We start from the raw sequence: 21,163 nt of genomic DNA, 5'->3' as shown, positions 1-21,163 counted from the left end.
CACTCATCCACCCATTCATTCATCCATTCACTCATCCATCCATTCATCTACTCATCCATCTGCACATCCATCCACTCATCCACACATCCATCCATCCACCCTTACTCATCCACCCATCCATCCATTCATCCATCCACCCATCCACCCATCCATTCATCCATTCATGCATCCATCCATCCTGAAATGCTATGTGGCAGACTCTGGGCTGTTTATGGAAGATACAGATATGAATAGAACATGACCTCTGCCTTCCTCAGTCTTCCAGTCTAGCAGGAAACCACCTTTTAAGCAAATAATGAGTATAGGGTGTGGCATATAAGTGGCACCCCCAAGGTAGATTCAGTGGCCATGCTGAAGACCTAAGCACTCCTGCCCCCCAGCCTGGACCACTGTCTGCTGATGTGGGGCCCTGGGAGCCACCCGCCATATGGGGCCGTATACATACAACCTAAGAGTGAATTAAGTGACCCAGGCCTGTCCTGGTCTCCACTGTGACCATCGCTTCCCACAGCTCAGCTACCTTTGGGTCCTCTGATCGCGTCTCCCTCCTGCCTGCTCTGCACGCTCTCCACTGTCCCTCCCCCTGGAAACCCAGGCCCTCTGTCCTGGTTGCCTGCCCTGGCCGCCCTGCCCTGGCGGGGCTCTACTAGGTCCGCAGACTTGCCTGGGGGGTGCCTGCACGCACACCAGCCCCTGCCCAATGGTCATCCTGCGAAACCCGCTGCCCTGTAGGATACCCCGCAATGTCTTGTTTGTTGGTTGGTTTTCCCCTGAGGTTATTCAGTTTCCCCAGGAGAAACTTCTGGCTGCTTCCCCTGGCTCCAGGCCAGGCTTGGGGAAGGGAGCTGGACGCCCCACCACGTGCTTGCAGATGTCGCCCTGGGCCCCATTTCAGTCCCAGGCGGGGCTTCCTGCACCAGGAGCCTCCCAGGGCTGCCCTCCCGGTGTGTCTGTCACTGGGTTGTTGGACTGGGAATGTCCAAACGCCTCCAGGAGAAATGAAATGTCTGGTCACGCATGACTGATCTGCAGGAACAGGTCGCAGCTAAACACTGTGCAGCGAGGCAGCTTCAGATCCATGGCCTCTGAATTTCCGAGGGAGGGTCCTGGGGATGCATCTTTGGTTACTGACCTGGGATGTCTGCTCTCAGCGCCTGATTAATACCCTCGGTGAATACCCAGCCTGCTTTCTGCTCTTGAGCTCACTTTCAGTTACCTTATATTCAAAAACAAGAGGAGGCTATGTTGTTTCTTTAGACTTGCTCATTCTCATATCAGATTATGGGCATAAACACTCCGGCATTTGGAAATTTAAAAATACACTTCCAAAGAATTTTCATGTCAGGGCACCTGGGTGACTCAGTCATTAAGCATCTGCCTTCGGCTCAGGTCGTGATCTCAGGGTCCTGGGATTGAGCCCCACGTGGGGCTCCGCTTCTCCCTCTCCCTCTGCTTATGCTCTCTCGTAAATAAATAAATAAATAAATAATCTTTTTATTTTTTATTTATTTATTTATTTATTTATTTATTTATTTATTTATTTATTTATTGGACAGGGAGAGACACAGCGAGAGAGGGAACACAAGCAGGGGGAGTGGGAGAGGGAGAAGCAGGCTTCCCGCCAAGCAGGGAGCCCGATGTGGGACTCAATCCCAGGACCCTGGGATCATGACCTGAGCCGAAGGCAGATGCTTAACAGTTGAGCCACCCAGGCGCCTCTAAATAATCTTTTTAAAAAGTAAATAAAAGAAACACATGAAACAGACCATAAAGAAATGACTGGGCTGCAAAGCCAAATGTCAGTTCCTTGGCCCTAAGTGGGAGGCAGAGCTCTGGGGAGGTAGATAGGGCAGGAAAGCAGGTGCACAAACATCAGGAACTGGAAGGGGGTGAACACAGGCTGGACCAGCTGTGGTTCCCTGAATTTGCCATCAGAGGCCATGGACAATGTGGAGGCAGCAGGCACAGCCGAGGACAATTCAGGAGGAAGAACACCTGGACAGACGTGTGCACTGAGGGACCACATGTGGGCCACTGACAGTCGCCCCAGATGTGAAGTACAAGTTAACACAGCAGTCCCACATGGTTTCCCGGGACAGTGACACTCAGCCTTCCAGGACCAGACAATCCCCACTTCACGCAAACCCTCCCAGGCAATGGGCTACCATTGCTAGATGTGGGGCCTGCGGTGTCCTGGGCTCCTCGACACCGAAGGCAGGAGGAGCCCCAGGCCCAGGTGACCTCAAAATCTGGGGAGCCTGAGCGGGTTCTGTCCTTCTGGGATGGGAGTGGCCTGCATCCCCCTTTTATCTTTACCCGGTGTCCACCTGGACTCAGGTGTGAGGTCGGGGTAAATGGGGCATTTCCGCCGGGACAAGGCCAGGGAGGCTGGCCCCTCGGTGTCCCACAGGACGTACAACTGAAGGAGAAAGATCGATAAACCCTGGAGGAAAGAGCAGGGTGGTGGGCTGAATAGTGTCTACTTCCTGACCCCGGGCACCTGTGAACATGACCTGATTTGGAAACAGGGTCTTTGCAGATGTGAGTTGAGGATCTTGAGATGAGGTTGTCTTGGATTTAGGGTGGCACCTACATCCAGTGATGGGCGTCCTTAAAAGACAAAGAAGAGGGGGGTTCGAGACGAGGAGACGCAGGAGAGGAGCCTGCCAGGCTGGAGCAGTGCGGCCATGAGCCCCGGGCCCCCAGGGCCTGCAGGGGCAGCCACCCCGCCCCACCAGGATCTCCCCGGACGTGGAGGGGCATCTGCGGGTTGAGCCCCACGCAGACCTGCAGCCCAGGAAGCTAGCACAGGTGTGGTGAAGCAGGGGCAAAGATGTCAGTAACTCTAATTGTTGTGGTCAAATAAAGTATCCATTGCAAGCAGATGCACTCCCAGCGGAATGGAATTTCCGGTCAAAAAGGACCCTGGAACTTGGCAGGAGGCAGGAAGCAATGGGCGAGGTAAGGTCCCCCGCATCTCTTGCTGGGAGGGGGCCACAGGCTAACAGAGGACCACCGTGTGCGTGCGTCTTCCTCGTGGCCAGGTTCCCCTGGGTGCCCGTGATGGGGTCCACCACCTCTCGAACCTCTCCCTCCCGACCCAACACCAGAGCACCGAAGGGCAGAGAGCGCGGGCTGGGCGGCGGCGGCAGCAAATGAGAGTTCGAACAACTCTAGTAGGACAGAAGCAGGTGGTGGAGGGACCGGCAGGCAGAGGGCCCCTCCGAACCACGGCAGCCAGTGACACGCAAAGCATCTACGTGAGGAACTTTATTTTATTTTATTTACTTGAGAGAGAGAGAGAGACCCTCGTGCATAGGAGCTGGGGGAGGGGCAGAGGGCGAAGCACACATGCTCACAGCCTCATGCTCGCACGTTAACTCATGCACACTCACGCACACGTGCACACACTCTGGCACACGCTCACACACAGGTCACACACTCATGCTCATGCACACACTCACGCACACATTATAATCCCCATGGAAAGTAAGACTCTTGTTCTAGAGAGATGGCCTCGCCTCCCTCCCTGGGCCCCTCAGCCCCCAGATGTGACAGGGCAGGCAGGGGCGCTGAGGCCTGGCTGTCTTTGGGAGACGCAGTTCCCAGCTGAGATCCCACTGGATGGTGGACTCTCTCCCTGCATGCAGCCAACGCTTGGTCCACAGTTGAAGGGAATCCCGGCACCCAGGTGGGAACTCTACTCTGGTGGGTGAACAGGCCCAGGCTCTGGGCTGCTGGGATGGGCTGGGGTTTCTGCACCTGCCAATGGGAGCCGAGCGCCAGGCCTCCCCTCGTGGAGAATGGGTTCCTCTAGATGCCGAGGTCTGCCTGCCACCAGAATGGCCACGCCTGGACCAGGGCCATTTCAACCTGGGCACTGGATATGAGGGCCAGATGACTTTCTGTTGTGGGCTGCCCTGTGCAACCGAGGGCGTTTAGCGGTGTCCCCGGCCTCCATGCTGGAAGGACCCTACAGTTTGGCACCCAAAAACGTCTCCAGACTCACACAATTGTCCCGGCTGAGACAAGCAGGTCTGGACAGGCCATGCAGCTGGTCCGTTGTGTCTCTCCCGGGAGCTGCTCTGGGCCCAGCGGGGGGATGGATGGGGTTAGAAGTGGGGCCGAGCTTGGCACCATGTCCCCACCCTGGGGGCAGGAAAGTCTGACCAGACCCCACCCACTTACTTGGAAAGAAAGATAAAAAGACTCCCAGGGAGTCCCAGGGAGGAAGGCTGTGTGTCCATCCACGGTGAGGAAGCTGACTGATGGTCAGACCCCTGAGACTGGCTTGCCAGACCCTGGGTTCTTGCCCTGGTCTCCTGACACCTGCCCTCCCCTCTTCCCTGCAGATGCTGTGGCTGATGCTTCTTTTTTTTTTTAAAGATTTTATTTATTTATTTATTTATTTTTAAGATTTTATTTATTTATTTGAGCCAGAGAGAATGAGAGAGAGAGAGAGCACATGAGAGGGGGGAGGGTCAGAGGGAGAAGCAGGCTCCCTGCGGAGCAGGGAGCCCGATGCGGGACTCGATCCCGGGACTCCAGGATCATGACCTGAGCCGAAGGCAGTCGCTTAACCAACTGAGCCACCCAGGCGCCCGTGGCTGATGCTTCTGACCCTCTCCTGCCTGGGGGGCTCCGTGCCCGCCAAGATCCCAGGTGAGTCCTAGCCCTGCACTGTGCCCGCCTGCCCTGGCACCCCAGCCCTGCCCTCAGGCCAGCTGGCCCTCTGACCTAGGTGAGAATGGCCCAGAAAGCTCCTGGGCTCTGCAGGGTGGCACGGCTGAGTCCCTGACCCCTGCACATTGTTCCACAGCATCCGTCCCTGAGAGGGAGTTGGTGGGTATGGTGGGGGCCACAGTGCCCCTCAGGGGAAGTGGCCATGGCAGGTCAGTCTCAGAATCTACGATTACTACTGGGCCTCCTGGAAGCACCTCTGCGAGGGCTCCCTCATCCACCCCCGGTGGGTGCTGACCGCCGCCCACTGCATTTTCCGGTGAGTCATGCCAAGGACCCCTCACTGTGTGGAGGGTGGGGAAGGGGGCGGAAGCAGACACTGGGGCCCACTTGGGTTCTGGACTCAGACTGAGAGGGTCCTGGGGTCTGCCTCCCCCAGGAAAGACGCTGACCCGTCAGTCTCCCGGATCCACACCAGGGACGTGTATTTCTATGGGGGCAGGACGCTGCTGAACGTGAGCCACATCATCATCCACCCCAAGTACATCACTGCCTTTCTGGGGTTTTCCTGGCCCTGTTGAACCTGGCCACCCCCGTGAGAGTGTCACATGGCATTCGGCCAGTCACCCTGCCGTCACAGTCCCTGAACTTCAGCCCGGAGGACACATGCTGGCTGACCGGCTAGGGCAGGGGTCTGTACTATGGTGAGAACACCGGGGGGTGGGTCCTGGATCCTTCCTGCCCACCAGGTGGGGCAGGCTGCGGGGAAGGTTCAGGAGCTCAGAAATACTTGGGGAAGATAGGAACCCCCTTCACAGCCACCTGTGCCCCAGGTGTGGGCGGGCACGGGGCCGCTTGGACACTCTGATTTTGGTTTTGTATGAAGGAACCGGGCCGGATGGGTCAAAGGTATTTGCAGGATCCGACAGTCAGCCCAGTGCGCCCAGACCCAGACCTGATGCTCTCAAATCCACGAGTGGCAGGTTTGGGTCCGGGTGGTGTGGGAAGTGGCAGTGCTGAGGGCTCTGCAGCATGGGGGGCGGTGGCGGTGGCCAGTTCCACATCCTGACCCCTCCGCTTCTACCCCAGAGCCACTGCACCCACCCACTGCCTGCAGCAGGTGCAGATCCTGCTGGAAGAGGAGAAAGCCTGTGAGGAAGGTTACGGGAAGTACCTTCACGCAAGAGCCAACGGGAAGGTCATCCTGGAGGACATGCTGTGTGCTGGCACTCTGGGCCGTAGCCCCTGCTATGTGAGGTGTTCAGCCCAGCCCCAGCTGCGGGTCTCCTCCTGGCCTTATGTGCTCGGTGACTGACTGTCCCCTCTCCTTGCAGGGTGATTCTGGGGTCCCGCTGGTCTGCAAGAAGAAAGGCACCTGGGTTCAGGTGGGCGGGGTCAGCTGGGGCATCAGCTGCTCCAGGATTGAGCTGCCCGCCATCTTCACAAGCGTCCAGAGCCATGTGACCCGGATCCAGTGGCAGATCCGGAGGCGCCAGTGAGCCTCAGGTTGGGGCCAGGCTGTCGGCCAGCAGAGGATGGTGCTTCTTCCACCCCATCACGTCCCCAGAGCCGAGCTGACGTCCCACACTACTCCCCTCCCTTCCCTGTGCTTCAGCCCTCCCCTGTCCTGCCCCTCTTGTGGCCCCATCCTCCCCTGCCCGTGGGGAGAGGCAGGGTGGGGGCGCTGATGGGGGTGGTGAGCTGACAGGTGCGCTTGTCTCATTAAATTGTCTTGTAAACAGGCTGGTGGTCAGAGTGATCTTTGAGGTGGGTGTGGCCGCGGAGCTGGTTGACCGAGCTCACCTGTTTGGAATCCCAGAGTGCTGGCGGTGCTGGGAACGCTTGGGCTTGGGCAGGGGGAGCAGGGGTGGATGAGGTGATCTGAGACTCTCCCCCAACCCTGGGCCACCATCCGCTATCCCACCTTGCCTGCCATGCACCCTGTCACCAAGTGAGGGTGTTTGTAAGTTTACAGACAGCTGAGCCATCCTCAGGATCCCATTCATTCCACCAATGTTGGTGGGTGCCATATCCCCACATACAGGAGAGTACACGTTGCCTTCCTTGATCTCAGGATCTGGAGGGGAGGCAGATGTGCCACAAGGATTTGAAATACAGCATGGAAGGCCATACAACCCCATAAACCCAACCAACAGTGAGATGGGAGGGTCAGGGCCGCAGTCATGGGAGGTCAGGACAAGACATGTTGCTTGCACTTGCCAGCAGGGTGACAAGTGAAGGAGCAGAGGAGGAATGAATAAATTCTGAAGCAGGAAACTGGGTGGGGGTCGGGTGGGGTGGGGTGGGTAGCATGAAGGAAAGCCCACTGAGGCAGAAGACAGTGGCTGGAAGACCAAAGTCCCCTTCCACAACCCCTCTCCAGCCTGGGTCTTGTTTGGTCCCTGGGAACCCTGATTAAAACACAGAGTAAGAAACAGATAATGACTCTCCACGTCCAGAGAGTCTCGCTGGATACGTGCTGACCTTGGCCACATGCCTCTTACTGGCCACAAAGTGGAAAGTGTTACTTTTATAAAGATGACCCTCAGGACAAGCCACCCTGCTATAGGGCGTGTGGGGGCAAATTCAGTGACGGTTGGATAAGGTCTTTATGGGAGGAATTATAGTGTGGAGGGAAGGTTGTAGGAGGCAGCCCAAACACATAGGGAAAATGTCTGATGTGTATGGATGAGAAAAAGCAATGGTGGAGGGGTGACTATCCCCCTCAGTTAATTTACAAGTCAATTCGGTTTTGATCAATGTGTCACCAAGGATTTCACAGAGGCTGAAGAGCTTGTCCTAAGAGGCAGGAGAGAGCAAACGGCCAAGACTGGCCCAGAATTGTGAAGAGGAAGAATAGGAGGGGATTTTTAAGAAGCTGGAATATCTGGAACGGGGTGGACACAGGGAATGGAGGATGCATGAGCCCTGGCCCCTGGGGGTTGCATCGGTGGGTTGTACAACATGTGACCTCAAACATGTGCAGCTGTGGCGGCGTGTGGCCCCCTCAGTTGCACATGTGAGGGGGCCTCTTGGATCCGAGTTGGCCACCCCTCCAGAGACCCATGGCCATGTCCAGCCACCTCTGGACGCCGAGTGCTGCCAGGGCGCCAGCAGGGAAGCTCCATTCAGGACCCAGCATGTATTCTGGCTCACTAGGGTTGTTGAATACATAGTATACAAACTCATGCTGATGTACCAACTTTTAACCCAAAGTATTTACATAGAAACTTTGTCTTTTTTCTCTTTTAATCACTAAGCATTGCTTTATTTTTAAAAGATTTTTTAATTTATTTGAGGGAGAGAGCACACAGAGGGAGAGGGAGAGGGAGAAGCAGACTCCTCACTGAACAGGGAGCCCGATGTGGGGCTCAATCCCAGGACCCCAAGACCATGACCTGAACCGAAGGCAGATACTTTGCCAACTGAGCCACCTGGCACCCCTAAGCATTGCTTTAAATCCTAGACCCAGCTGTCCCCAATCCACCCACCAGCTGGTTAAGCTTCATTTTCTGGGGCTGGGAAATGGGGACAGGAGCTCTGTCTTTGCTGTATTTAAGTGAATTTGTGAGTGAGTGAAGTCTGAATGGATGGAAGACATGGACAAGTCATCTAATGGGTGGCTGGCTGGAGGAGGTATGGATTGAGGACTGGAGGGATAGATGGAGGGATGGTTGGATGGATGGATGGTGGAGAGATGGATGTAGAGATGGATGGAGGATGGATGGATGGAGGGATGGGTGGAAGGATGGATAGAGGGATGGATGGATGGATGGATGGATGGAGGGATGGGTAGCTGGCAAGAGGAGGGATGGATGGATGGAGGGATGGATGGGTGGGTGGATGGATGATGGATGGATGGAGAGATGGATGGAGGGACGGATGGAGGGATGGATGGATGATGGATGGAGGGAGGGATGGATGGATGATGGATGGATGGATGGAGGGGTGGATGGAGGGATTGGATGGACAGATCAGAATGGCTCAGTGGTCCCAGCTTGAGTATCATTTTGGATTCAGCCACACTTGACTGAGTGTTTTGATAATTAGGTGGGATGAGGAACGTGCAGAATGTTACCCCACTGTTATTTTCACAGCAAATAACTGGAAACCACCTAAATGTCCATGGGGAATTGGTTAAATAATTTACTCTAGATCCATACAGCTGAGTACAGTGCACCACTAACAATGATGTATTTCTCTACGGAGGGGTGGTGGTGAAGGGAATGTGTGCTCACAGTGGCATCGTGGTCTGGCTCCTCATACAAACTGTGAGTGTGGGAGTGATCGTGGGTGGCCACGGTGGCTACTGCTGGCAGAAGATTAATGAGAATTTCAACTTTCTAATTTTTTTTTGTAGCCTGAGTTACATTATTTTCATAATTAAAAAAAAAAAGTATTTTCATGTTGGAGGAAAAGAGTTTTCTGGTTTTTAAAAGCCACATCAAAGTGGATTTTAAGTTTTTCCCCAAACATCTGCTTATAACTGGTAACATCTCAATGGCTCCATCAAAATGGCCCTGGGAACCCCTCTTCCTATCCAGGAAGTGCAGTGGTCCTCGTCATGAGAGATGCCGGGCATTCGCTGTGTGATGTGGAGATTTGGCCCCCCTGCAAAAGAGAGATTCTTTGTGAGGACTCCCTAAAACATGTGGGAGGACCTTCCAGGTCTTTCCAGAGAGTTCTGCCAAAGCCAGGGAACTCGTGTTCATTGATATTGTGTTTCTGTTTGTGCCCAAAGACCGGGTCACCACTGGGGCCATTGAAGAAATGTGGTGATGGACGCTCCTCCCTCCAGGTTCCCGTGATCCCTCCGAGACACCACTGTCCATGCTAGGACCCCCTGCCCAGTCTTTTGCCCAACGAAGAGCTTTTGCAACCAGCCTGGGGAAGCCACATCCTTTACCTAATGGTATCCCTGAACCAGGCATCCTGGCCACAGTCCTGGACTTGACCTATCATCGGCCAGTTCCTTCTGGCCCCAGTCCTGATGGTTGCAAGCCCCCCACCACACAGCCCCCAAGCCTTCCTCTGATCCTATCGCTGAGCCTTCTCTTGGTGGTCTGGTCCTGAGCCTATCAAGGCAAGCAGGTATCCTGCCCCGGGCCCGGTTGCTTAACAGCTAAAGCCAGGACGACCAGAGACTGATGGTCTGAGGTTGATCTCCTTAGATAAGGGACCCAGTTCTCACGATTGGCACAGAAAGTGGGACCCTGGGTGTTTCCTGCAGCTGGGGTCACTCCCCATGCTGTGGCGGCTGTCCCAGGTGTGGGCACCAGGCCAGAGGCAGGAGGGTGTGAGGAGCTGCCCTCTGGGGCAGCTGTCCATCCATCCCTCCATCAGAGCCTGGCTCTGAGTTGGGAAGAGGCCGGAGCACCAGTGCCCCCTCCTTCCACGCCTCTCTAGAAGGCCATTTTCCCTCAGTGACCCATGTCCTCCCTCTTCTCTCTTCCCGGATGCTGGATGCAAAGCTTTCTCTGATGGGCCATAGGTCTCAGCCATGCCTGGAACAGCCCAAGCCATACCTCAAAGGCTGGGGTGCAGTGCTTAGACTCCTGTTCACCAATTCCAGAATTATCCTTGCCCACTCCGCCTGCCCGCATGCTGCCATGTTTAGCATGGGGCTCTCCAAGACTAGGGACGCAGGCTTCTCCACCCAAGCATGCCTCTTGGGGTCCCCTGGGCTCACTCTGTCCACTCCATTGCCCTGTGCCCATGTGCCCTGGACAAACAGGGCTGGGCTGGGCTACCTGGCACGGGGACCCTATCGTGGCCCTCTGTCCTTCTGTCCCCACTGGAGGTGGCTCTAGGTCAAGGTATGCTGTCTCCCTGGTCACCTTCCCTTGGGTTCCTGAGGCCCAGTGGCCCTGAGCCACTCCGAATCACTGTCACCACTGACCACAGAGGCTGTTCTGAGCTTGGAGCTCAGGGGACAGGAAGCTCTGAACGGGGCTCAGGCATCATCTTCCTGAGTCACCCTTGGAGAAGCTGAGACACAGCTTGCTCCTGACACAGGAGAGAGGGCCCAGCAGGGCAAGGGGTGTGCAGGCCACTCAGGATGGGGGCACAGGGGTGGAGGCTGTCCCCAGGTGGGGAAGCCCCTGCAGGACATTGCACCTGCCCCGAAGGGCCAGGCCAACCTGGGTGAAGAGCATGAGTCTGCCCTGGTCAAAAAGTGGGGCGGGGGGGGGGTGGAGAAGCACCCGGGGCTGGGCCTGCCACGGGTTCTGGGGCTTCTGCTGCTCAGATGTGTCCTGAGGAAGCATCAGAGTGAGCTGGGGGTGGGCCGCAGGGCTCCCCGGGCCTCAATCTCCAGGTGTGTGATGAGGAATCGGCCTCAGGTTAATCTGGTCTCCAGCTTTGCTGATTCTCTGTGGTCCTCTCTATGGAAGCAAAGGCCACCCTCCTTTTGGAGACTGCATGAACTAGGAACGGTGTGTGTGGGGTGCCCTGGGATCTGGGAGCCCGTCGACTGTGGGGTAGAAGCTCTGCCCGATACATTGCCACCTGCCTGAGGCCTGTGGAACGTGGCAACCTGTGCTCAGAGCTGGGGGTGAGGAAGGGTGCCTCCCTGGGCCCTGGTTCAAGCGTTAGCTCATGGGGGTGTAGGAGGCTGCCTTGGGGCGAGTGGGCACAGCTGTGGGCACCGCCCCCTCTCCCGCCCCCACCCTCCCAGCGGCTCTGCTCTGTTGGAGATACCGGCGGGACGGCCACTCCACATGGCTCAGGATGAGCCTCAGCTTGGGGAAGGGCCAGGGGACGGCGTACCCAGGCGGGCAGCCACCAATGGGTTCAACCTGGCACCCGACTGCCCTTCTTCCCCAACCTCCCCTCCAAGTGGAGGGCTGACCAAGCTGCCTGCCTACTTCCTGTGGCCAAGAGATAAAGGGGCACAGGAGGCCCCCAGCGCAGAGGCCCATGGAGTCCAGGCAAGGTAGGGGTGCTGGCCCCTCCCAGACACCTGCAGAGGCTCCGGGCCCTCTCCATCCCTGAGCCCGGGGCCTGAGTCCCAGCCATCCCTCCATGCCCTCTCCCCCTGCAGATGCTCCAGGTGTTGCTTTCGGCCCTCTTCCTCCTGGGGAGCTCCACTGCTGGGACCCCAGGTGAATCCTGACCCCACAGGACCCCTCCCTTCTCCAGAAGCTCCTGTAACCTTGTCTCTAGTTCCAGCCGCTGGGAGGCCTTGTGGCAGCTCATCTGCACACAGCTCCTCCGGCCACTCCAGGAGGGCCTAAGTAGGGGCAGCCGGGCTCAGCACCATCTCCTGTTGCTTCCTCAGCGTCCAGCTCCTGATCAGGAGCTGGTGGGCATCATCGGTGGCCACAATGCCCCCCAGGGGAAGTGGCATGGCAGGTCAGCCTGAGAATCTACGCTTACCACTGGGCCTCCTGGGTGCACATCTGCAGGGGCTCCCTCATCCACCCCCGGTGGGTGCTGACCGCCGCCCACTGCATTTTCCGGTGAGTCCCACGTGCTGCTGTCCAGCTCTGGGTGGGACATGGGGGGAATCAGGAGGTGGGAAACCTGGGTTCACGGTAGGATTCTGCCTGGAATTGCCACTCCCCTCCCCGCGGTGCCCAGGGGGCTGCCCTAGGAGGAACCACCTCTGTGGCTTCTTTTTGACCCCAGGAAGGACACCGACCCCTCAGCCTAGAGCATCCATGCCGGGGACGTGTATCTCTATGGGGGCAGGAGGCTGCTGAATGTGAGCCGTGTCATCGTCCACCCCAACTGCAACTACGCCAATCTGGGCGCGGACATCGCCCTGCTCCAGCTGTCAGACTGTGGAGGGCACTGCGAACGTCAAGCAGGTCAGGCTCTCGTCAGCCCAGCTTGAGGTCACCCCAGAGGACCGGTGCTGGGTGACTGGCTGGGGCGCCATAAGGATGCATCGTGTGTATGGGGCGGGGGCCTGGCGGGGTCTTTCCCAAGCCTGTCATCCCCGGGAACTCCTGGCGGGCAGGGGGTTGCAGGTTCCAGAAAGGAAAGAGAAGGGGCTGCTCGCACATCAGTGCCCCCCACCCCCGCGCCATACCCTCCACTCGGGAGGGAGATCTGGCCCCCCCAGGCTGGACGGTTCTGTGACTGGCTGACAGGCAGACTGAGCTCAGGGCTCAGTCTTGGGATGGGGAAATGCAAATGCTTATTTCCACTTTAAAAGGAGATATTTTGGGGGGAAAACCAGAAAAACTCACCCTTCTGTTTTCTTTCTGGTCTTTCTGTCAGCAGAGTCTTAGGAATTCAGAGGTGGGCAGGGCCTCCTGCGCCCCAGGGGGCCCCACAGCGGCCTGCCAGGGGGAGGCTGTGCTCTGCGGGGCCCCAGGTGGCTGGGCAGGACATGCTGCCAACCTCTGGTCGCCTCTCCCAGAGTCACAGCACCCCCCCTTAACGCCTGCAGCAGGTGAGGGTGCAGGTGGTGGAGAATGCCGTCTGTGACCAGCTGTACCACGCCTCTGGACAGGGCCAGCAGGGGAAGATCATCCAGGACGACATGCTGTGCACGGGGACTGAGGGCCCGGACTCCTGCTACGTGAGTCCCACCCCATCTCCGCCCCCTGTCCCGCCCCGGCTGCTGGCGGCCACTCAGCCCTCCCTCTCCTCCCGCAGGGCGACTCTGGAGGCCCTCTGGTCTGCAAGGCGAAGAGCACTTGGTACTTGGTAGGAGTGGTCAGCTGGGGCTACGGCTGTGCCCTGCGCAACATTCCCGGGGTCTACGCGCGCATCCAGACCTATGTGCCCTGGATCACGCAGCAGATCTGGAGGTGCCCCTGACCCAGCTGGGAGCAGCGGCTCCTGCCTTCTCCCAGGGCCTGCTGTTTCAGCCTCAGCCTCACTCGCTCTGGTCTGGGCTCCACCTTCTCAGTGTCCCCGGCCTCCCCGACTGGTGGCAGATAGAGCAGGAGGATGCTGGGGAGTGGGGCCGGAGGCCTCTGGGGCAGAGGGTGCCTCACTGCGCTGTCTGTCAGATTAAAGAGCTTGAGGAATGACCCGAGTGTGGCCAGAGTCTTTGTGGGATGGGCTGACCACGGGCAACGTGGCTTTCCGTGGGAGTGTGTCCCCCAGCCCTGATGTGCAGAGGGCTGCACGTAGGGGCCAGTGTCCTTCCAGGCCTGGGAAGGGCGAGCGAGGATCTCAGTGTCGGTTCCACTCGGGGGCCACAGCCCTGGGGCTGGGGAGGGGACGGCTGAGTGGCCCTTGGTGGGGGCAAAACATCCTGGAGCCCAATGGCGGGTGGGCGGGCAGCAGTGGGAATGGGCTAAATGGCATTGAGCTGTGTACTTCCACTGGTCACGGGGGTGGAATTATGTTTGTATACGTGAACATGATCAAACACCCAAAGTCCCCAGCACACGTTCCTGCATTTACGGGGGGCCCAGCAAGCGACGGAGGGCCGCCCGCCCAGCACGGTCCGGCCGCTCTGTGAAGTAACAGATCTCTCGCCCCGTGGCTGCCCCTTGGCCTCTGCTGGTCCCTCCTTCCACCTCCCACCAGCTCCCTGGAAGGATGGCGTTTGCGGGGAGCCCTTGGGCAGGGGCAGGAAGGGAGTGACTGCCTGAGATAAGACAGGCTTCGGTGTCTCTGGCCTCGCCAGAATCAATAGAGCCGTGCCTCCCAGAACCTCTTGGTCCTTCCTGCTCCGTGTTTGCTCTGCACCTGGACCAGGCAGATGCTGAAGGTCACTCTGCCTGGGCTTACCTCAAATCCCACCCCGTTGCCTGAAGCCTGATCCCTGACCACCTGTGTGGCCTTGCCTCGCTGGGGCGGCAGGGTCCCGGAGCCTGGGGCTGGGCCGGGGGGCCAGGGAGGGACCAGGCCCTCTTCCCCACATGCAGGGCAGGAGGGAACAGAGCTGAGAGCAGGACAGCAGGCGTCAGAACCGCCAGGGACAGGGAAGAGGTCGGAGGCCAAGGGGGAGGGGCTGGGTGTAGCTCCAGGCCATGGTGACATCATGCCAGAGTCAGACGCCACCAAGGCTCACGGAGAACCTGGAGTCTCCGCTGGGCCCTTGGTACACGTCTGTCCAGATAAGGAGGGGGTCTTCGGAGAGCAGGAGGGGCAGGCTTCACCTCTCCAGCTCCAGCCCCCGTCTCTTCCTGTGGTCATTCCCGGGACTGGGGTGGTGTGACCCCCACAAGGCCAGGGTCACAGGGGTGATGCTGGCAGAGGACACGCTAGGGGCCACCTGGTTCGCCCTCTCTCTGGAGCCCTTGGTCTTTGCAGTGGGGAGACCTGCGGGGAGGCTGGTCCTGCAGCCCCCAGTGCTGGCCGGGGCTCCAACACCCTCCATCCTGCCTCTGTCTACAGATGTGGCTCCTTCCAGTGCTCCTTGTGCTCCCCTTCCTGGGAGAAAGGGGTGAGTCCCACAGCCAGAGCACCCATCTGCCTGGAACCCGGACCTCTGACCGTGGGGACCCAGTCCATGGCTCCTCCGAGCCGGGGCCTTCTCCAGCCACATGCACGCTCCACGGTCCCTCCTGGGCTCCTTGCTTCCCAGCTCCCTGGGAGATGGGGTGGGGGTGGGGGGGACATATTCGATCCAAACTGTCCTTGGGGCTGCACAGCTTGTACCCCGCTGGTCTGTGTGCGAGAACCGTCACGCACACATGCCCTTCGGTAACCTTCCGCTCTCAGAGTCCTTTCCCTTGGAGTAGCTGCTCTGCGTGGGACTCAGGAGGAAGTCGAGGCAGAGAATGGTAAACCGAGGCTTCCTGGTGCCCTGCCCGCCGCCACCGCGTGCCAGAACCACATGCAGGGCTTTCCCGTGACTTGTGTCATTTAAGCTTCAAAATCACAGCAGTGGAAATGCCATCCAGGGGCAGGGAGACTGGAGGTCTGCCTCCTTCTCCAACCTGGTGCCACCAGCCACCCATGGGGGCTGCTGACGTCTAGATTACTTACAATTACGATGAAAAATTCAGCTCCTCAGTCCCAGGGCACACTTCCTTCCCGTGGCCAGGGGCCTGGACCGCACTGGACCATGGTACAGAGCATGCCCATCCCTGTAGAAAGTTCCACTGGGCAGTGCCGTTTGCAACTCAGAAAGCTGAGTGTGGGCTATCGAATCTGCGGTGGAGGTGGCAGGAGCTCTCCGGCCCCCCACCGGGCCCTGTTTCCCCAGAGGAGGCCGGCTGGTGACCCTGTCTCTCCACCAGGGAGGAGCTTCAGCCCGGAGGCCCGTATCGTTGGGGGTATGGCGGCAGCACCCCGGCCTTGGCCCTGGCAGGTCAGCCTCCGAGACCAGGGGCAGCTCATCTGTGGAGGCAGTCTTATCAGCCACCGGTGGGTGCTGACCGCCGCCCACTGTGTCTCCAGGTGAGTCCTGCCTCCCCACACTGGGCAGCCCGGGCCGTGAGATGCCCTGGGGCAGCTGTGCGGGGAAGAGAATTGTGGGTCTGGAGCAGCACCCGGGCCCACGGGGCTCCCCGGCCTTTTCTGCCACTGGCAGGCGGCTCGGAGCCCCGCAGGCGGGCCTGGCGCCTGCACCTGGCTCTCCCCTCCAGGACTGTGCCTCAGACGCTGGCCATTCCCTTCCAACTAGGAAAGAAAACAAACTTTAATTATTTGACAATACTTGGAAGTCAGGAACTTTTTTCCAATTTTTGGAACTCTGGTTAAATGCACAACATAAAATTGATCCTCTCGATCCCTTCTCAGTCCACAGTTCCCACTGTTGAGTAACCACTCCCCTCCCCAGGAACTCCTCTGTCTTCCCAAACTGAAGCTCTGTCCCCACTAAGCACTCACGCCCACCCTCCCCGGCCCGGCACCCACCCTCCACCTCCCATCTCCATGGTTCTGACGATCGCAGGGACCTCATCGAAGCCGAATCCTGCAATGCGTATTCTCTGGAATCGGGCCAGTTGCACCGAGCAGGTCTTCAAGGGTCACCCATGTTATTATAGCAAGTGTCAGAAATTCTCTCTTTTCTCTCGCTGGATGTTATCCCGCTGTGCGGATGGGCAGTGTTTTGTACATTCATTCCTCTGTCCGTGGACACCTGCATTGCACCCCGTTTCAGCGATTGTTATCATGCTGCTCAGCATGGGTGTACGAGAAAGTAGAGAGTGTTTCAAGAGCTAGATGCCCTCTGACGATATTTGAAAATGAAAAGCAGAATCAGGGGCGCCTGGGTGGCTCAGTTGGTTAAGCGACTGCCTTCGGCTCAGGTCATGATCCTGGAGTCCCTGGATCGAGTCCCGCATCGGGCTCCCTGCTTGGCAGGGAGTCTGCTTCTCCCTCTGCCCTCTTCCCTCTCGTGCTCTCTGTCTCTCATTCTCTCTCTCAAATAAATAAATAAAATCTTAAAAAAAAAAAAAAAAGAAAAGCAGAATCAAACTATCATAAAACAATCGGGTACTGAATTCTATATAAAGAGAATTCACAATCAAGGTTGGTCCCTCCTGAACCTGAGCTATGGTGTCAACTTAACCTTAGCAGATGCAATAATTAAAGTATAATCGGCTGGTCCCAGGTGTCATCTTGGGGTAAATAAGCCTTTCACAATTTTGTTGGTGCTGGGGCTGTTCCTGGGATGTCCTCGGTAGATGTCCAGTCCTGGAAATCGTGGCCGACGGTTACTGGGGGCTTCCTGCCCCAGGGCACTGTCCCAAGCACACTCAGGATAACCGCCTTAGGTAGATACTTTTACCCCCATGTTCCAGGATGGGAAACTGAGGCACAGAGAGGTGAGTAATTTGCTTAAGACCGAAGGATACGCAAGAGGCAGATGCAGGATGTGGACCCTGAGAAAAGGGACATTGGGGTTAGGGGCAGTCCTGCTGGGACAATGTAGCCCTCCATCGGTCATAGGCATCAGGCCCAGAGAGAGCGGCTCCCTGAGGAACTCAAAACACTTTCATCAACAAGTTCCTGCCTCCTTTGTGCTTTCGAATGGCCCCTCCCAGGTCACTGCCCACCTGCTGTCCTCAGATGCCAGGGAGGGGGCCTGCTGACGTGCTCCATGAGTTCCGCAGCCCCCCAAACGCAGCTCCCCCAACTTGTACCCCTGCCCCTGCCGAGAACGTTGTCTCCCTGCCCACCACTCCAGTGCAGCCCAACCTGCCCCCCAGCACCCCTGGCCATCTCAGCACTGTGCCCCGGCTGTCTGGCCCAGGAAGAGCAGGGCTGTGTCCACTCCGTCCCCACCAGTATAGGCCCTGCTGCATGGAGGACTCTCCACAGTCAAAGGCTGAACCACCTGTCACCTGGAGCTGGAGTTTACATGGGAGTCTTTCCCTGCCAGATGGGGTTTCCTGGGGACAAGTGCCCAGAGGATGTGCCCTGTGTTCCTCATGCCTGGATCCGACTCAGAGGGCCAGGTAGAGCAGACGGTCCTTCAGTGCCATGCCCTCTCCCCAGCAGAGCTAGCTGGGTGAAGCCGAAGCCACTGGACCACCGCCCTCAGAGCCCACCATGTCCTTTCTGCTTCCTGCCCAGCTTCACGAATCTGCAGGACCTGAGCATCCAGCTGGGAGAGGCTGTGCTGTATCCCAGTCCCCAGGACTCCGTCTCTGTGGCTGCCGTCCGCGTCATCCAGCACCCCTCCAATGGGGACGCCCTCTAGGGTGGCGACGTGGCTCTGCTGAAACTGGCCTGCCCTGTGCCCTTCTCCAGCGCCATCAGACCCATCCCTCTGGCTCCACCGGGCTCCGACTTTCCCACAGGCACCCTCTGCTGGGTGACCGGCTGGAGGGACATCTGGCAGAATGGTGAGTGAGGGGCAAGGGGCTGGGGGCTGGGGCACAGGGAGCTGCCCTGAGCTGAAGGCATGCAAGGGTGGAGTCACCCCAGTCTTCTCTCTGCCCCTCACCTCAACGTAGAGGCCGGCCTAGGCCTCATCCTGCACCGCTCAGCCCTGCTTTGGCCTGGCATCTTCCACCCCGCCCAGATGATAGGAATGTGGGCCCTGGGGAGAGAACCGTGGAGCCACTACCTTAGCTCTTCACAGAGAGTGGCACACCACCTCGCGGTCCCTGAGGGCCCCTCAGCCGCTGTCCCCTGTGTCCCACAGTGGCCCTGCCTGAGCCCCATAGGCTGTGGGAGGTAGATGTGCGCATCGTTTGCCTACCACCCGGAGCCCATCACCAAGGAAATGCTCTGTGCTGGCTACGTCCAGGGCCAAAAGGGATTCTGTGAGGTCAGTCCCCTCTGGCCTATGTTCCTGCCCCTGATTCACTGTGGGGTCCTGGAGAGTCACTGGACACCTGTAGGCCTCAGTTTCCCCGTAAATGCAGTGGGAGTGAGGGTGCAGAGCCCCCTTTCACAGGGAAGCAGTGACACACCTCCTCCGTGCTTAGCAAAAGGCTCTCCCAGGTCCCCTCTCTAATCCTAAGTGACCCTGGGAAGCAGGCTGGATCCTGGACTTGGGGCAGGGGTGGCATCTTACGATCTAGCTCCACGAGGTTGGGGACTTTTCTCACCCAAGGTGGAACAGCGTCTGGCTTGGAGCTGGAACTTGACAAAGATTTCTTGTAAGAACGAGTCCAGAGCCATCCTGACAATAAAAAGCAGAAAGTGTGGGCTCCAGCTGTCACAGGGAGGTGAGCAGCTCCTGCAGGGGCTAGAGGGACAGGGGTCCAGACCCAGAGATGCCATGCACCTTGTAAGGGAGGCAGTGTGCATCGGAACAAGCAGGCAGGCTTTGGATAATAACAACAACAATAATAATAACAAAGTGACTACATCTCAGCACTGCTTTTACTAGCTGTGCGACCTTCAGCAAATTGCTTGACCTCTGAACCTAAGGGTCCTCAGCTGTTACAAACAAAAAAAAAGAGGCAGCTAGAGCTGATATGCAGATTGCAAGGAGGAACCTCTTCAAGATGGAAACTCGGGGCTACCACACCTGCTACCTGGAGCCCCAAGGGAGCTTGCCCTGTGTGTCCTCCCCTTGCCTTAGCATCCGGCCCCCTCTGACAAGCTCCCTGATGTTAGCCTCAGTCTGAGAGCTCCCACCCCTGCTGCACAGACCCGAGTCCCACTGGAGGGAATAACAAACGTTATTCTTGCTTCTTTCAAGGCGACTCCGGGGGCCCCCTGGTCTTTCAGCTCAGAGACAGGCGCTGGGTGCAGGCGGCAGTGGTGAGCTTCAGCAGGGGATGCGCTGAGCCCGGACTCCCGGGGGTGTATGCCAGGGTGTCTGCCTACCGGGCCTGGATCCAGCGCCACCTGCTCCGACGGAGGAACTTTCAGAGGGGCTGACCCCTCCCCTCCCCTCTAATCGGTCTGCATTCTTACATCTTTCTCCCATGTTCTTGTGCACCCCTTCTCCCTTCTGTCCTGTTGGCCTTGCCTCTCGCACTCATCCTCCCTCCCCCCGACCCTGCTCCGTGCTCCCTGTTCCCACCCGCCCCCATGTGGCCAGCTGACCACTGGAGCCCAAGTCCTGGCTTTAGCGGAGAAAACGGGAAAGGGAAGCTGGCAGTTTGCCTTGCACCTGTTTAAGGCAAAGAGCTGGGGCCAGGATGGAAGCACGAGTTGCGGGGGTGGGGGATGCCTGGGGGCCGCCAGCACCCACCTGCAAGGAATAAATGCTTGGTATCTTCTGGCCAGTTCTTCCAAAACGTCGCGGAGAGGGGTGGCACCCGCACTTGTCCCAGGCAGAGGCCCCGAGGGGTGCTCTGCGTGCTGGTAGTCGTCCGGGCGGCAGGTGTGGGCGGGGCCAGCCCTCAAAGGAGAGGCCTAGGGCTCCCCCTAGGCAGCGGCGGCTACAAATTTGGAAGATAACGCCTGGCTCCCCGGGGCACGGGGACACCCGCCGAGTGAGCGCAGACCCCAGCAGCGAGGGTCGCAGCCGGGGAAGGCTGGAAGCGGCTCGCTCCTTGACCCGCCGCCCGCACGCCCTGCGTCGGCCCCCGCAGCTCTCCGCAGCCCCTCCTCCCCGCGGCGCCCCGCCCCTCGCGGCGCCCCGCCCCCCGCAGCCCCCCTCCCCCCCGCCGCCGGCTCTCCGCAGGGGGGGGGGCGAGGGGGGCGCCGCGGAGGGACCGCGGCCTCGCAGGGGGCACGCAGGCCACTCCTGATTGGTCTGCGGGGCTGCGCGTCCGCGCCCTCCCATTGGTGTCTGGAAGGGAGGGCGGCCTCTATTGGCTGCCACCTTTCTCTCCCTCTCTCCCTCTCTCCCTCTCTCAAATAAATAAATAAAAAAGTATATATATATTTTTAAAGATTTTATTTATTTATTAGAGTGAGCGACAGAGCACAAGCAGGGGGAGCAGCAGAGGGAGAGGGAGAAGCAGACTCCCCGCTGAGCAGGGAGCCCCACTCATCCCAGAACCCTGAGATCATGACCTGAGCCAAAGGCGGACACCGAGCAGATTGAGCCACCCAGCCGCCCCAAATAAAATCTTAAAAAAAATGCAAATGTCCAAATCAATGAGTCGGACAAATGTATACAATCAAGTAGCCGCTATCACAATCAAGTTTAGACAACGTTCCCTCTCTCCCCTCCTGTCCTCGACACCCTCAGCTGGGGAGGAGGCTGGAC

The 21,163-nt window shown here is 58.3% G+C and overlaps 2 pseudogenes; both read left to right on the top strand.

The window, feature by feature from the left end:
- The first annotated feature begins 4,610 nt into the window (after nucleotides 1-4,610).
- LOC118021979 lies at nucleotides 4,611-5,365 on the top strand (annotated as a pseudogene).
- A 213-nt stretch (nucleotides 5,366-5,578) lies between these two features.
- Nucleotides 5,579-13,452, top strand: LOC118021978 (annotated as a pseudogene).
- Nucleotides 13,453-21,163: the final 7,711 nt, after the last annotated feature.

This window comes from Mirounga leonina, unplaced genomic scaffold (genome assembly GCF_011800145.1).
Source record: "Mirounga leonina isolate KUSES-001 unplaced genomic scaffold, KU_Mleo_1.0 Mir_175, whole genome shotgun sequence".
In the NCBI taxonomy this organism is placed as follows: domain Eukaryota; kingdom Metazoa; phylum Chordata; class Mammalia; order Carnivora; family Phocidae; genus Mirounga; species Mirounga leonina.
Note: the sequence above shows the minus strand (reverse complement) of the source record. Positions and strands in the feature narration are given on the sequence as shown.